The sequence below is a fragment of the Eubalaena glacialis genome, chromosome 5 (genome assembly GCF_028564815.1).
Source record: "Eubalaena glacialis isolate mEubGla1 chromosome 5, mEubGla1.1.hap2.+ XY, whole genome shotgun sequence".
NCBI lineage: Eukaryota > Metazoa > Chordata > Mammalia > Artiodactyla > Balaenidae > Eubalaena > Eubalaena glacialis.
In genome coordinates, this window is record NC_083720.1 from 24,341,540 (window position 1) to 24,355,817 (window position 14,278).

At 34.6% G+C, this 14,278-nt stretch overlaps 1 pseudogene; it reads right to left on the bottom strand.

Moving 5' to 3' along the window:
* Positions 1-759: 759 nt before the first annotated feature.
* Positions 760-4,020, bottom strand: LOC133091752 (cofilin-2-like; annotated as a pseudogene).
* Positions 4,021-14,278: the final 10,258 nt, after the last annotated feature.

The following is a 14,278-nucleotide window of genomic DNA, read 5'->3' on the forward strand; positions in this document are numbered from 1 at the left end:
GTTTGTTTTCGAGATCAGTGTTCCATTCAAGGCTCTTTTATACAGAAATTGCCATCATGACATATTCAAAATATCTTCAGTGTTGCAAGACTTACATGGTAAACATAAAACTCCTACACTTATTCAGCGGTGTACACTCAATGGAAAACCAAAAGGCCTCGACAACAGCTATTTTAAGAAGATACAAAGGTAACAGGAATGAACACAGGGGCACTAGGATAAATGGATGACACAGTTAACACAACTGGAATTCCTTTTGGGTTGGGGGATTAAACTCATTACAAAAAAAGTGCTTTCCATGCATAGTGTTATATCGGTGCTGCCATGTCACCAAAAGTAGGCTTGCCAAGGCAAGTGAGGTGTACGAATGCTCCAGCCTCACAAAACTGCAATCAAGTGCAACTATAAATAATATTGAATAAAGTTTACCATCTCACCAGTGAATAATACTTTCAAGGCATTCAATTAGCCTAACCCTTTGCAGTATTCTAAGCTATTCACATTGACAATCAACTTCATTGTAGTGCTTGCTACAAGGGAGACATGCAACCAGTTGTTTGGGCTAAAATATAACGGGAAGGCATTCCTTGGGTTCTACATAAAAGTAACAGTTTAATGGCAATCTCTGATAGGCTGCTTATATGAATGGTATTTCCTTCATTCATTGTGTTGTTAGGACCCAGTGGGAAGAGAAAGGAAAAGAAAAACCCCCAAACCTAATACTATTCCAGTTGACTGAGCTGGAGAAATGGAAGCTCCTCAAGATCCAGATGGCACTTTGATTTTACAGGGTTTTCCTTCAAGTGAAACTACTACGTTGCCTCTCAATTTCTCTCCAAGTGTCAAACGGTCCTTTATTATCATCTAAGCCATTTACTTGCCACTCATGTTATTACCTCTAATTTCTTTTTAGTGGCATCTATAGAGCTAGCGTAAATCATCTTTTTAAAGGTGCACTTTCAGAAGCCCAGAATATAAATACTAGGTCTTCTTTCTTAGACTCTTTTGTTTTCTATGTGGCATCTTATTATCAGCAATCATTCATAGGTAGCAACTTCACAAAAGGTGCATAGGGGTCCTCTACAATATCACCAGTGTCACCCACCAAGATCTGATTTGCCTCCTCTACAATTATTTGTCTTCTGTCATCGCTTAAACAGAAGACAACAGCTTTCTTTCTTTTTTTGCTGTCTTGTGTAGACATTGCCTTACTTTCCTATCATTAAAAACTTTGATGACTTCACATTCACTGTAACTCCAGAAGCCAGTTTCAGAGCGCGCACGTGGAGTAGAATCAGGAAGCAGAGGGCAAAGGCGGCGTGCCGGCCATGGGGGGAGCTCCGAAGTCCCTTTCGCGCCCCTGGCCACGCCCCGACACCAGACCCCCCAGCCGGTGCCCCAGCCCTCCCTGCGGCGCGGGAGGGCCGGCGGGCAGCTGCGGGGAGAGCAGAGGGGCCGCAGCGCCCACCTTGGAGGCCACGTTTCGGTTAGAATGGCGGTCTCCGGCCCGGGGCCGTCTCCCCACGTCGGGGGCCCGCAGGCTGCGCGCCTGCCTTACCGCAGGGCTGTCGGCTGAGGCTGCAGCGGCGGCTCGGGCTCCCCCTCGGTGGCGCCGCGGGGAGAAGGAGGGGCGGGCGGGCTGCAGCGAGCGCGGGGCACACCCTCAAAGAACGTTTACAGTGAAGAAAATTAGCGTCATGGACCTCTGGACACTTAAGATAAAGCGCACGTTTTTAATAAACTCTGGTGTTTATTTATTGATTTGACTGAAAAAACAACTCCAAGAAGGCATTTATGTCTGTGGCACCCCAGGCTCTTAAATGTATATTGAAAGAACAAATTTTGCTTTTTAAAATATCGTAGAAGCAGTAACAGCAGTACCAAGCATAAAAAAATTTAGTGCTTAAAATATGCAAGGGTCCAACTCAAACACTTTATTTCTTAAAAATTAGAATGAATATAATCTCTTTTAATAACAACCAAAGAGCTGTTTGTTATTCAAACCAGAATAAATAGATATATTTTCCATGTTTTTATCTATATTCTAACAAAAAAGAAAACTTAAGCTATTTTTATTCATATTCTTTGTAATATTTAGATTATTAAAATCATCAATGAAGCAGGAAAATATTGTAGTTAGATAGGAGATACCACAACACAAAGTATGGGTTAACATTTCTTCATTTCTAATAGTCCTCAATATTTCAGAAGATGTAGAAAATTAACATTTTCATGCTGTGGTTGATGGTCATATGTATGCAGTACACTGTTTCAGAAGAACAATTTTTAATTCTTTCTGTTTATGAAGAATTAGAAAGTTAAACTTGAAAATGTATGTAATAGGCTCGTTGGGTCTTATGTTTATATGGTTCATGGCACTATTCTTGCACAATTTGGAAAAGTATCTTATTGTCATGCATTCAGATAAATATGGGATTCTCTGAACATGAACTATAAAACTATTTAGAATATTCAACCGTAAGTGGTGAAAAATAAGTAAACTAAAGTCAATTTATTTTTTAAATATAATCTTGTTAAACTCTTGTATACCTAGTTTTTCTTTTGATGTTTTATTGATTGTAAGCTTCAATAATTAGAATGTATCTTCTATCAAATTTTTTTTTAATTTATATGAAACATGGAGAAAATGAGATAACTAACCACAGAGTAATTTATTGATTCCTAGACATTCTTGTTTCAACTATATCTCTCATTCCCCTGCCTCCAGAAGTCTTAGAAAGTGAATTTGCTTTTTGGACGACAAGATGTTCCAGGTGTTTCTTGTGTTTTCCTACCCCGTCCTGAATTTAACCATTTCTCCAAGAATCCCTAAGATATTTTAATGTTTAAATACATTCAGATACCATCATCTAGGTGATGGTGAACATCTTCATTGCTACTAGGTCATTGTTCCTAGGCCCTTTAGGTGGACAGATGAAAGTTTTAAGATTAAAAAAACATGAATTCTAACTGGTATTTCCAAAATAAATTTAGAAACACGGAATTTTATTTATTCCTTTTCATTTAAAAATTTCTACTACTTTGTTCTAATGTTGAAGATATTGGTTCCCAATAACATCAGCAAAATGTTTTTATACTTTACATATAATTTTTGAATACCAATATCATTAATAAGAATAGACTTACTGAATCAGTATTTTACAATTTAGATTATATATTAGAATATTCTAATATAGTACATACATGAGTATATTTATGTATATATGTATAAATATTTTATTTTATCTTTATATACATCCAATTATGATTGTAGAGTCAAATTACTGTAACTTCAAATCACTTGAAATGTGCGTTGCTGATTAGTATTTTTGCATTAAAAAAATTGCTAATTTTTATACTTAATTTTATTATCATGTTAAACTACTTATAAGTTCTATAGTAAAAACTTACAAGAGTTGCCTCATGGAAGTTTTATTATTCTTATGTCCTCTCTATTCTGCTTCTTCCCTCATTGCATAGAGCGATATTCTATTGTTTTTACTATTTCGTTTCATTTTTATAAACTGTAAATCATTGCGTTTCTACATTGTATTCCTTCTTCATTAGGTACACTGAAATATACATACATGCTGATTTACACATTAATCTTAGCTAAATACATCCTAGAACTAACTTTATAGAAATAAAGAGAAATATTTTCTATTGCTCTATACAGCTATTATGTAATAATAATGCAACCTCTAAAAAGGGTCTTTTTTTAAATAGTAGTGTAATTGACTTATAATGTTATATTAGTTTCATGTGTACAACATAATAATTTGATACTTGTATACATTGTGAAGTGATCAACACAATAACTCTGGTTAATATATCTGTCACCATACATGGTTCAAAAAAAATTGTTTCTTCTTGTCATGAGAACTTTTAAGATTGATTCTCTTAGCAATTTTCATATATGCAAGAGTGTTATTAATTATAGTCCCCGTGCTGTACATTACATCTCCATAACTTATTTATTTTATAACTGGAAGTCTGTACCTTTTGATCCCATTCAACCATTTTGCCCATCTCCCACCCCCCACCCTCCACCACTGGCAACCACCAACCTGTTCTCTGTATCTGAGTGTAGTTATTTAGGTTTTTTTTAACTCTTTGTTTGTTTCTCATTTAAGTGAGATCATACATAAAGTATTTCTCTTTCTCTGTCTGATTTATTTCATTTAACATCATGCCCTCAAAGTCCATCTGTGATATCAATATAGTTATATTTCCTTCTTTTTTATGGCTGAATAATATTCCATTGTATATGTGTGTGTATGTAAACACACACACCACATCTTTGTCCATTCATCCATCTATGGACACTTAGATTGTTTCCACATCTTGACTATTGTAACTAATGCTGCAATGAACATGGGGTTCATATACCTTTTTGAGTTAGTGTTATTGTTTTCTTTGAATAAATACCCCGGGGATTGCTGTATCATATAGTAGTTCTATTTTTAATTTTTTAAGGAACCACCATGTTTTTTTTCATAGTGGCTGCACCACTATGAACTTGATGGCAAGTTTACATTGCCATCAACCATGCACAAGGGTTCCCTTTTCTCCATATCCTCACCAACACTCGTTACTTCTAGTCTTTTTGATAATAGCCATTTTAACATGTGTGAGGTGATATATCATTCTGGTTTTGATTTGCATTTCCCTGATGTTTAGCAAAGTTGAGCGTGTTTTCTTTGAAAAAAAATATTCAGATCCTCTGCCCATTTTTAATTGGATTTTTTTTAATTGGGTTTTTTGCTGTTGAGTTATATGAGTTCTATATATATTTTGGATGTTAACACCTTATCACATATGATTTCCAACTAGTTTTTCCCATTCAGTAGATTACCTTTTCATTTTGTTGATGATTCCTTTGCTGTGCAGAAGGTTTTTAGTTTGATGTAGTCCCACCCCTTTATTTTTGCTTTTGGTGTGAGATTCAAAAAATCATTGCCAAGACCAATGTCAAGAATAATACCACCTAGTTTTCTTGTAGGAGTTTTATGATTTCAGGTCTTACATTCAAGTCTTTATTCCATTTTGAGTTAATTTTTGTGTTTAATGTAAGATGATCCAGTTTCCTTTTTTTTTTTTGATTTGGCTGTCCAGTTTCTCAAAACCATGTGTTGAAGAGTCTGTCTTTTTCCATCATATTTATTTCCCCCCCTTGTGCCTTTGTCATAAATTAACTGACCATAGATGTGGGGGTTTATTTCTGGACTCTATTCTGTCCATTAATCTAAGTGTCTGTTTTTATGCCAATACCATACTGTTTCGATTACTGTAGCTTTGTAGTAAAGTCTGAAGTCAGGGAGTATGATACTTCCAGCTTTGTTCTTTCTCAAGGTTGTTTTGCCTATTCACAGTCTTTGTGAATTCATACAAATTTCAGAATTGTTTGTTCTATTTCTATAAAAAAAATTCCACTGAAATTTTATTATGGATTGCTATTCACAGTCTTTGTGAATTCATACAAATTTCAGAACTGTTTGTTCTATTTCTATAAAAAAATTCCACTGAAATTTTATTATGGATTGCATTAAATCTGTAGATTGCTTGGGTGATGTGAATATTTTAACAATATTAATCATTCCAATCCTTGAGCATAGGGTGTCTTTTGATTTATTTGTGTCTTCAGTTTCTTTCATGAATGTCTTACAATAATCTGTGTACAAGTCTTTCACCTCCTTGGTTAAATATATTCCTAGGTATTTTATTCTTTTTTGATGTAGTTATAAATGGGATTGTTTTCTTAATTTCTCTTTCTGATAGTTCATTTATTAGTGTATAGAAGTACAACAGATTTCTATACATTGATTTTGTATCCTGCAACTTGACTGACTTTATTATTTCTGACAGTTTGTGGTGGAGTCTCCAGGGTTTTCTATATATAATATCATGTCATCGGAAAATACTCTTCCTTTGCAACTGGGTTGCCTTTTATTTCTTTTTGTTGCCTATTTGCTCTGGCTAGGACTTCAATAATATTTTGAATAAAAGTGGTGAGAGTGGGTGTCCTTGTCTTGTTCCTAATTTTGAGGAAAAGTTTTTAGCTTTTCTCCATTTAGTGTGATGATAGCTGTGGGCTTGTCATATATGGCCTTTATTATGTAGAGGTATGTAAGCTGGATATCCACTTTGTTGAGTGTTATTTTATCATAAATAGATACTGAATTTGTCTGTTTTTTCGGCATCTATTGAGATAATTTTTATTCTTCGTTTTCTTAATGTGGAATATCACATTGATAGATTTGCAGATGTTGAACCAACCTTGCATCCTTGGAATAAATCTCACTTGATGATGATGTATGATACTTTTACTATATTGTTGAATTCAGTTTGCAAATATTTTGTTGAGGATTTTTGCATGTATGTTCTTCAGGGATACTGGCTTTTAATTATCACCAACCTGATAAGCTTAGTTTCTTGTTGTGATTGGTTTATTGGGAAAGTGGAATAGAAGTTGGGGAGCTAAAAAAAAAAAAAAAAAGTTGGGGAGCTAACAAGTAGACTGCTAGGAATAGAAATCAGTGATTCTGAGGTAATAGTCTTCCTTTTTAAATTAATTATTGTGGAACAGTTTAATGCCTTCTGGATATAATGATGTGATTTTTATAGCTCCCCTTAACTATGAATAAAGTGTATTATCATTGATTAAAAACAACTCTCATTGCCATTAATTCCAAGTATGTTTGATTGGTTATAATTCAATGAATTTCTATGCATGTCTATTTGAGTTTTAGTTTTGGATATAAATAGAGAATAACCCTTGATGTCTTTACTTTGGGCACATGGGTGAAAATAACTCATTTTTTTCAATTCAGGTGAGAAGTCCAACACTATTATTACTTATTATTGTACTACAAGTAACAGCGTTCTTACTTACATAAGTATACTTATTTATTTCTTAGTGAATGGTGTGGCAGTCACTGCATGTACACTCTGATCTTTATCACAGTCACACTGAGACAAAATTGAAATCAACAGCAGTGCTTCCCTCTTTCAAGAAATCTTAGTTGTCTCTGAAAGGACGATTAAGAAACATGAAAAGAATGTAGAAGACAGAATCAAGATGTAGATACAGATTCAGTAAACATATTACAATAAAAAGATAAGTATCTTGAAATTATAAACCAAGCAATAACAACTAAGAATAGAAAAAAATGAAGAGGCAAGGAAAAAAACTATATAATAACATTAAAATTAACTATTTTTCAATGATATTGAAGTATACTGTGAGCAAACATAAAAGGAAATTTAATTCATGCTCAAGATTTGCTTTTTATCACAAACTGATTGCTTTAAAAAAAAAAAAATCACCAAGCCATTAATGTATTGCTTCATTTGATTTCAGATATTTCAATGAAAAAGTAATCCTATGACTGTATCTTAAGATCTTAGTTTTGCTAAGGCTTTCAGTTCTTTACTATATCTTGTTGCTGATCAAGAGAATTAAATTACACCTTCATGTCATAGCACTCTAAACCTACATTCAAAAAGGTCTAACTGATTCTGACTATAACATTCAAGTTAATTAGAGTTTGTTTAGTAGTTGCAAAATGTTGGGCAGTTAACCAAACTAGAAAAGACAAGGGTACTTCAAGCTGAGCAGAAATGTAATTTATCCTGACTGATTCTATTACCTATTAAGAATATGCTATTCAAACTAGCATCTGAAGTAATCAAATGCAAGGTTATAAACTAATGAAGTATATACTCTGATTTGAGAAAGGGACAAATAATTTTATGTCTAGAAATTATGCCGGACAACAGGACAACAAATTTGTAATGTTCAAAGAGAGAAGGGGCAAGGGTGAGAAAGAGAGGCTGTGTCTGACTGTTACAGTAGTGAAAAAGACTCCAGGACTGTTTTTACTATGGCAATAATTTATATTATTGGTTAGTTTCTGGCTACCTGGTCATCTAATAAAATAAATACATGTAGGTATTATTCCTTGTTTCTACCATCATATCAAATAATTTTATCATTTTTATATTATTGTTATATGGAACATGGATATGAATATATTGTTGATACTTTTGCAGTGTTTATTTCATATAACATGTTCAAATACATAACAGAAAAATAAGCTAGTTTGTTGAAAAAGTTTTATGTCACATATTGGTCACTTTTCAAAAGTCCAGTGCAATCAAAACAGGTAATTACTTTCAAGAAACAAAATTAAATCAAGGGTCAAAACCTCCAAAATCTAGCCTCACTGTAATTTAAATGCACAGGATTCTGCTTTTATTTTATTTTTTTCCTTTCACTTATACCTATGCTCAAAAGAATGTGGCCAATATTTTTAACATGCTTAAGTTAATATTTATACTTATATTGTATTTATTTAGTAATAATCTTCATGAAGGAATAAAAGTTTTTTTTTAATTGGGTCAAACAAAGATTTGAAATAAAACTACACATGAATGGAGAATGGAAGGAAAATGTTTTCACAAAAATGCAATCCTGAAAGTCTGTAAGACCTCTGTGCAATGTTGGATAATATGTGTATTTTACGTAAGACCTAGTGTTCTTATATGTAAAAGGGAAACATTACAAATATTACAGAACATTAAAAACGGGGCTGCATTAGTAGTCCTTGCCTTATATAGTTATTTCAAGGAGCAAAAGAAATCACATAAATCCTTAAGCATTGTGTCTGACAAATAGTAAATATGTAAAAGGTAATCGGTGCTGCAGTATTACAGAAGAGTGAGGTACTTCTTGAGATGAGATGATTACATTCAGTAGGACTGTGCCAAGTGAAAAGTGGTAGCATATTCAATTCCTTCTCTTTAATCTTTGTAGAAAATTATTGTCCTTTTAAATTTCATATATATCCTCTTTTTTCTTAGGGTTTCAAAGAATTGATAGTGGTCACAAAAGAAGCATTAGAGATTGAGTTATGTTTTTCCTATATTATAATCATAAAACTAATTTCTGGAAGTTAACTTTAGGTAATAATTTTATCAGAAATTCTTAGTCGGATACAGCTTAGATAAAACTCAGAGAATCAGTTGGGGGAAATTTGCTTCTAGAGAATATAGCAAGCCTAGTTATCTCTTGTTCCCCTTCCTTTTTCTTTTTTAATTTTTTAAAAAAATTTTTGTTGGAGTACACTTGATTTACAATGTTGTGTTAGTTTCAGGTGTATAGCAGAGTGAATCAGTTATACATATACATATATCCACTCTTTTTTTTTTAGATTCTTTTCCCATGTAGGCTATTACAGAGTATTGAGTAGAGTTCCCTGTGCTATACAGCAGGTTCATATTAGTTATCTATTTTATTTATAGAGTTGTGTATATGTCAGTCCCAATCTCCTAATTTATTCCTACCCCCTCCCCTTATCTCCTGGTAACAATAAGCTTGTTTTCTATATCTGTGACTCTACTTGTGTTTTGTAAGTTAAGTTCATTTGTACCCCTTTTTTTTTTCAGATTCCACATATAAGCGATATCATATGATATTTGTCTTCTTTTTTTTTTTTTTTTTAAATGTTCCCTTGTTGCGGAGGGAAGGGATAGTTAGGGAGTTTGGGATTGACATGTACACACTGCTTTATTTATTTATTTGGCTGTGATGGGTCCTAGTTGCTGCACACGGGCTTTGTCTAGCTGTGGCGAGCAGGGGCTACTCTTCATTGTGGTGCACAGCCTTCTCATTGCTGTGGCTTCTCTTAGTGCGGAGCACGGGCTCTAAGTGTGTGGCCTTCAATAGTCGCAGCATGCAGGCTCAGTAGTTGTTGTGCATGGGCTCAGTAGTTGTGACTTGCAGGCTCTAGAGCGCAGGCTAAGTAGTTGTGGCACACAGGCTAAGTTGCTCTGTGGCATGTGGGATCTTCCCGGACCAGGGATCAAACCCGTGTCCCTGCTTTGGCAGGCGGATTCTTAACCACTGTGCCACCAGGGAAGTCCCTAATATTTGTCTTTCTGTGTCTGACTTACTTCACTCAGTATGACAATCTCTAGGTCCATCCATGTCACTGCAAACGGCATCATTTTGGTTTTTTTAACGGCCGAGTAATCTATTGTTTATATATACCACATCTTCTTTATCCACTCCTCTGCTGATGGACATTTAGGTTGTTTCCTTGTCCTGGCTATTGTAAATAGTGCTGCAATGAACATCGGGGTGCATGTGTCTTTTTGAATTACGGTTTTCTCTGGGTGCATGCTCAGGAGTGGTATTGCTGGGTCATATGATAATTCTATTTTTAGTTTGTTAAGGAACCTCCATACTGTCCTCCATAGTGGCTGTACCAGTTTACATTCCCACCAACAGTGTAAGAGGGTTCCCTTTTCTCCACACCCTCTCCAGCATTTGTTGTTTGTAGATTTTTTGATGATGGCCATTCTGACTGGTGTGAGGCAATACCTCATTGTAGTTTTGATTTGCATTTCTCTAATGATTAGTGGTGTTGAGCATTCTTTCATGTGTTTGTTGGCAATCTGTATATCTTCTTTGGAGAAATGTCTATTTAGGTCTTCCACCCATTTTTGGATTAGATTGTTTGTTTTTTTGATATTGAGCTGCATGAGCTGCTTGTATATTTTGGATATTAATCCCTTGTTGGTTGCTTCGTTTTCAAATATTTTTGCCCTTTCTGAGGCTGTCTTTTCATCTTGTTTATGGTTTCCTTTGCTGTGCAAAAGCTTTTAAGTTTCATTAGATCACATTTGTTTATTTTTGTTTTTATTTTCATTACTCTAGGAGGTGGATGAAAAAAGATCTTGCTGAGATTTATGTCAAACAGTGTTCTGCTGATGTTTTCCTCCAAGAGTTTTATAGTGTCCAGCCTTACATTTAGGTGTTTAATCCATTTTGAGTTTATTTTTGTGTATGGTGTTAGGGAGTGTTCTAATTTCATTCTTTTACATGTATCTGTCCAGTTTTCTCAGCACCACCTATTGAAGATGCTGTCTTTCCTCCATTGTATATTCTTGCCTCCTTTGTCATAGATTAGGTGGCAATAGGTGTGTGGGTTTATCTCTGGGCTTTCTGTCCTGTTCCATTGATCTATATTTCTGCTGTTGTGACAGTACCATACTGTTTTGATGACTGTAGCTTTGTAGTATAGTCTGAAGTCAGGGCGCCTAATTCCTCCAGCTCCATTTTTCTTTTGCAAGATTCCTTTGGCTATTTGGGGTGTTTTGTGTTTCCATATAAATTGTAAAATTTTTTTGTTCTAATTCTGTGAAAAATGCCACTGGTAATTTGATAGGGATTGCATTGTATCTGTAGATTGCTTTGGGTAGTATAGTCATTTTGACAGTATTGATTCTTCCAATCCAAGAACGTGGTGTATCTCTCCATCTGTTTGTGTCGTCTTTGATTTCTTTCATCAGTATCTTATAGTTTTCTGCATACAGGTCTTTTGCCTCCTTAGGTAGGTTTATTCCTAGGTATTTTACTCTTTTTGTTTCAGTGGTAAATAGGATTGTTTCCTTAATCTCTCTTTCTGATCTTTCATTGTTAGTGTATAGAAATGCAAGTGATTTCCGTGTATTAATTTTGTATCCCACCACTTTACCAAATTCATTGATGAGCTCTAGTAGTTTTCCAGTAGTATCTTTTGGATTTTCTATGTATAGTATCATCTCATCTACAAACAGTGACATTTTTACTTCTTCGTTTCCAATTTGGATCCCTTTTATTTCTTTTTCTTCTCTGATTGCCGTGGCTAGGACTTCCAAAACTATGTTGAATAGTAGTGGCGAGAATAAACATCATTGTCTTGTTCCTGATCTTAGAGGAAATGCTTTCAGGTTTTCACCATTGACAGTGATGTGTGCTGTGGGTTTGTTGTATATGGCCTTTATTATGTTGAGGTGGGTTCCCTCTATGCTCACTTTCTGGAGAGTTTTTATGATAAAGCATTGTTGAATTTTGTCAAAAGCTTTTTCTGCATCTACTGAGATGATCGTATGGTTTTTATTCTTCAATTTGTTAATATGGTGTATCACATTGCTTGATTTACATATATTGAAGAATCCTTGCATCCCTGGGGTAAATTCCACTTGATCATGCTGGATAATCCTTTTAATGTGTTGTTGGATTCTGTTTGCTAGTATTTTGTTGAGGATTTTTGTAACTATGTTCATCAGTGATATTGGCCTGTAAGTTTCATTTTTGTGTGTGTGTGTGTGTGATATCTTTGTCTGGCTTAGGTAATCAGGGTGACTGGGGCCTCATAGAATGAGCTTTGGAGTGTTCCTTCCTCTGCAATTTTTTGGAAGAGTTTGTGAAGGATAGGTGTTAGCCCTTCTCTAAATGTTTTTTAGAATTTGCCTGTGAAGCCATCTGGTCCTGGATTTTTGTTTGTTGGAAGATTTTTAATCCCCATTTCCATTTCATTACTTGTGATTGGTCTGTTCATATTTTCTGTTTCTTCCTGGTTCCGTCTTGCAAGCTTGTATCTTTCTAAGAATTTGTCCATTTCTTCCAGGTGGTCCATTTTTTTTGGCATACAATTACCTGTAGTAGTCTCTTATGGTCCTTTGTATTTCTGCAGTGTCAGTTGTTACTTCTCCTTTTTCATTTCTAATTCTGTTGATTTGAGTCCTCTCTCCTTCTTGATGAGTCTGGCTAAAGGTTTATTAATTTTGCTTATCTTCTCAAAGAACCAGCTTTTAGTTTCATTGATCTTTGCTATTGTTTTATTAACTTTATTTATTTCTGCTTTGATGTTTATGATTTCTTTCCTTCTACTAACTTTGGGTTTTGTTTGTTCTTCTTTCTCTAGTTGCATTAGGTGTAAGGTTAGGTTATTTATTTGAGATTTTACTTGTTTCTTGAGGTAAGATTGTATTGCTATAAATTTCCCTCTTAGAACTGCCTTTGCTGCATCCCATAAATTTCCCTCTTAGAACTGCTTTTGTTGCATCCCATCCCATCCCTTTTGTTTTGGGTCATTGTGTTTTCATTGTCATTTATTTGGAGGTATTTTTTGATTTCCTCTTTGATTTCTTCAGTGACCCATTGTTTATTTAGTAACATATTGTTTTGTAACATATTGTTTACCTTTTTTTCCTGTAATTGATTTCTAATCTCATAACGTGTGGTCAGAAAAGATGCTTGATATGATTTCAAAATTCTTAAATTTACCAAGGCGTGATTTGTGATCCAAGATATGATCTATCCTGGAGAATTTTCCATGTGCACTTGAGAAGAAAGTGTATTCTGCTGCTTTTTGATGGAATGTCCTATGAATATTGATTAAGTCTATCTGATCTAGTGTGTCATTTAAGGCTTGTGTTTCCTTATTAATTTTCTGTCTTGATGATCTGTCCATTGGTGTAAGTGGGGTGTTAAATTCCCTCACTATCATTGGGTTACTGTTGATTTCCCCTTTTATGGCTGTTAGCATTTGCCTTATATCTTGAGGTGCTCCTATGTTTTGGGTGCATAAATATTTACAACTGTTATATCTTCTTCTTGGATTGATCCCTTGATCATTATGTAGTGTCCTTCCTTGTCTCTTGTAACAGTATTTTAAAGTCTATTTTGTCTGATGTGAGTATTGGAACTCCAGCTTTCTTTTGATTTTTATTTGCATGGAATACCTTTTTCCATCCCCTCACTTTCAGTCTGTGTGTGTCTCTAGGTCTGAAATGGGTCTCTCTCAGACAGCATATATATGGGTCTTGTTTTTGTGTCCACTCAGCCAGTCTGTGTCTTTTGGTTGGAGCGTTTAATCCATTTCCATTTAAGGTAATTATTGATATGTATCTTCCTATTGCCATTTTCTTAATTGTTTTCAGTTTGTGTTTGTAGGGTTTTTTTTTTTTCCCCCCTTCCTCTTTTATTCTTTTCCCATGTGTTTCTTGCCTAGATAAGTTCCTTTAGCATTTGTTGTAAAGCTGGTTTGGTGGTGCTGAATTCTCTTAGTTTTTGCTTGTCTGTAAAGCTATTGATTTCTCTGTCATATCTGAATGAGATCCTTGCTGGGTAGAGTAATCTTGGTTTTAGGATTTTCCCTTTCATATCCTGCCACTTCCTTCTGGCCTGCAGAGTTTCTTCTGAAATATCAGCTGATAGCCTTACAGGGATTCCCTTGTATATTATTTGTTGATTTCTCTTTCTGTTTTTAATGTTTTTTCTTTGTATTTAATTTTTGTTAGTTTGATTAATATGTGTCTTGACCTGTTCCTCCTTAGTTTGATCCTGTATGGGACTCTGTGCTTCCTGGACTTGGGTGACTCTTTCCTTTCCCATGTTAGGGAAGTTTTTGACTGTAATCTCTTCAAATATTTTCTCAAGCCTTTTTCT